This window comes from Arachis ipaensis, chromosome B9 (assembly GCF_059453495.1).
Source record: "Arachis ipaensis isolate K30076 ecotype BB chromosome B9, ASM5945349v1, whole genome shotgun sequence".
In the NCBI taxonomy this organism is placed as follows: Eukaryota; Viridiplantae; Streptophyta; class Magnoliopsida; order Fabales; family Fabaceae; genus Arachis; species Arachis ipaensis.
Window position 1 is genome coordinate 125,597,157 of NC_142444.1, and position 3,756 is coordinate 125,600,912.

General features: G+C 36.0%; 1 non-coding gene across 1 annotated transcript; it reads left to right on the top strand.

Moving 5' to 3' along the window:
- The first annotated feature begins 462 nt into the window (after positions 1-462).
- Positions 463-570, top strand: LOC148546223 (small nucleolar RNA R71). Its single transcript, XR_015901725.1, has one exon. It is a non-coding gene; the product is annotated as a small nucleolar RNA R71 (small nucleolar RNA).
- Positions 571-3,756: the final 3,186 nt, after the last annotated feature.

A 3,756-nucleotide genomic window follows, 5' to 3' on the forward strand; every position in this document is an offset into this window, starting at 1 on the left:
TCTCTGTTGATCTTTCCATGAGAGATTTGAATGATTTCTCCACGAAGGATTATAGGTGTTTCCATAGGGTTCTCCCATGTAATTCACCTCTTCCATTGCTAGGTTCTCAGGATCATAAGCTTCTTCTTCAGAGGAAGCTTCCTTAGTACTGCCTGTTGCTGCTTGCATTCCAGACAAACTCTGAGAAATCATATTAACTTGTTGGGTCAATATTTTATTCTGAGCCAATATGGCATTCAAAGTATCAATCTCAAGAACTCCTTTCTTCTGAGCTATCCCATTATTCATAGGATTCCTTTCAGAAGTATACATGAATTGATTATTTGCAACCATTTCAATGAGTTCCTGAGCTTCTGCAGGCATCTTCTTTAGATGAAGAGATCCTCTAGCAGAGCTATCCAATGACATCTTGGATAGTTCAGACAGACCATTATAGAAAATACCTATGATGCTCCATTTAGAAAGCATGTCAGAAGGACACCTTCTGATCAATTGCTTGTATTTTTCCCATGCTTCATAGAGGGATTCTCCTTCCTTCTGTCTGAAGGTTTGGACTTCCACTCTAAGCTTGCTCAATTTTTGAGGTGGAAAGAACTTTGCCAAGAAGGCATTGACTAGCTTTTCCCAAGAGTTCAGGCTTTCTTTAGGTTGTGAATCCAACCATGTCCTAGCTCTGTCTCTTACAGTAAAAGAAAAAAGCATAAGTCTGTAGACTTCAGGGTCAACCCCATTGGTCTTGACAGTGTCACAGATTTGCAAGAATTCAGCTAAGAACTGATGAGGATCTTCCAATGGAAGTTCATGAAACTTGCAATTCTGTTGCATTAGAGAAACTAATTGAGGCTTAAGCTCAAAGTTGTTTGCTCCAATGGCAGGGATTGAGATGCTTCTCCCATAGGTGCAGTAAAGTCACCAAGCACCTTCCTTGCATTGTTGGCATTGTTGTTTTCGGCTGCCATGGTTTCTTCTTCCTTGAAAAGCTCTGTTAGGACCTCTAAAGAGAAATGTTCTTTAGCTTCTCTTAGCTTTCTCTTCAAGGTCCTTTCAGGTTCAGGATCAGCTTAAAGAAGTATGCCTTTATCTTTGCTTCTGCTCATATGAAAGAGAAGAGAACAAGAAAGTAGGGAATCCTCTATGTCACAGTATAGAGATTCCTTGAGGTGTCAGAGGAAAAGAAGAATAGAAGGAGGAGGTAGATGGAAGAGAATTCGAACATATAAAGAAGGATAGAGTTCGAATTTCACCTTGAGGAAGAGTGTTAGTCCCTTAAATAGAAGGATGTGAGAAGAGGGGAAGAATTTTTGAAAATTAAAGTAAAAGATTTTGAAATAATTAAAAGAAAATTTTGAAAATTTGATTGATGATTTTCGAAAACTAAGATTAGGAAAGAAATTAAGTGATTTTTGAAAAAGGTTTTGAAATTAAAAATTAAAAAGATATGATTGAAAATTAATTTTGAAAAAGATGTGATTGAAGAGATATGATTGAGAAGATATGATTGAAAATCAAGTTAAAAAGAGAAAGTTTTAAAATTAAAGTTGATTACTTGACTAACAAGAAATTAAAAGATATGATTCTTAAAATTTAAAATTTGATCCTTTCTTAATAGGCAAGTAATAACTTGAAAGTTTTGAAGTAAATCATTAATTTTAGCAAGGATTTTCGAAAATAGTAATAAATAAAAAATGAAAAGAAATTGATTTTGAAGAGATATGATTGAAAAGATATGATTTGAAAAAGATTTGATTTTAAAAAATTATGAAGATTTGAAAAAAATTTGAATTAAAAACAAAATCTTCCCTCTAGTGTCATCCTGGTGTTAAACGCCCAGAATGGCATCCATTCTGGCGTTTAACGCCCAAAACTCTACCTTTTTGGGCATTGAATGCCCAGCCAGGTACCCTGGCTGGCGTTTAAACGCCAGTTTTCCTTCTTCACTGGGCGTTTTGAATGCCCAGCTTTTTCTGTTTGATTCCTCTGCTGAATGTTCTGAATCTTCAATTCTCTGTATTATTGACCTGAAAAGATACAACTTTGAAAATATTTTTGAACTTTTAATGATGAAAAATAACAAAAAATGCAACTAAGATCAAATGAACAATGCATGCAAGACACCAAACTTAAGAATTTTCATATAGGAGACACCAACAAATTGAGAATGCATAAGAAAAACAACAAAACACATAAAACAAGAGAATTTAAAGATCAGAGCAATGAAATCATCAAGAACAACTTGAAGATCAATGAAGAACATAATGCATATATTCGAAAAATGCAAGAAGAATAAAAACATGCAATTGACACCAAACTTAAAAATTGATACTAGACTCAAACAAGAAACATAAAATATTTTTTATTTTTATGATTTTATAAATTTTTTTTTTGTGATTTTCGAAACTTATATGGAAAAGAAAATAAAGAAAATCAAAACTTTTAATAAGAATTCCAGGAATCATACAATGTTAGTTTAAAGCTTCAGTCTAAAAAGATTAGACATGTTTGGCCAAGCTTCAGCAGGACATTACATTCAGCAGCTAAATTGATGAGAATCAATCAGCTTTTGTGATGATAAGAACATCACCTTGAAACTCTAGAATTCATTCTTAAAAATTATGAAAAGTACCTAATCTAAGCAACAAGATGAACCGTCAGTTGTCTAAACTCGAACAATCCCCGGCAACGGCGCCAAAAACTTGGTGTACGAAATTGTGATCATCAACAATGGCGCCAAAGGACTTGGAGCTCTCAAACATGAATCACACTTTGTCACAATTCCGCACAACTAACCAGCAAGTGCACTGGGTCGTCCAAGTAATACCTTACGTGAGTAAGGGTCGATCCCACGGAGACTGTCGGCTTGAAGCAAGCTATGGTCACCTTGTAAATCTCAGTCAGGCTAATTCAGATGGTGATGGAGAATTGATAATTAAAAGATAAATAAAATATAAAATAAAGATAGAGATACTTATGTAATTCTTTGGTTGGAATTTCAGATAACCGTATGAAGATGCTTTGTTCCTCCTGAACCTCTGCTTTCCTATTGCCTTCTTCCAATCATTCATACTCCTTTCCATGGCAAGCTTTATGTTGGGCATCACCGTTGTCAATGGCTACTTCCCGTCCTCTCAGTGAAAACGTTCCAAATGCGCTGTCACCGCACGGCTAATCATCTGTCGGTTCTCGATCATGTTGGAATAGGATCCATTGATCCTTTTGCGTCTGTCACACGTCCAACAATCGCGAGTTTGAAGCTCGTCACAGCCATCCCTTCCCAGACCCTACTTAGAATACCACAGAAAAGGTTTAGACGTTCCGGATCTCAGGAATGGCCGCCAATAATTCTAGCCTATACCACGAAGGTTCCAATCTTAGATTAGAAACCCAAGAGATACGCATTCAAGCCATTGCTAGTAGAACAGAGGTGGTTGTCAGGCACATGTTCATAGGTGAGAATGATGATGAGTGTCACGGATCATCACATTCATCAAGTTGAAGAGCGAATGAATATCTTAGAGAAGAAATAGACTTGAGTTGAATAGAAAAACAATAGTACTTTGTATTAATTCATGACGAACAGCAGAGCTCCACACCTTAATCTATGGTGTGTAGAAACTCCACCGTTGAAAATACATAAGTGATAATAGTGTAAGCATGGCCGAATGGCCAGCCTCCAAGGTCTAGGGACTAGACGTCCAAAGATCTGTGTCTAAAGATGAAAATATAATAGCAAAAGATCCTATTTATAGAGAACTAGTA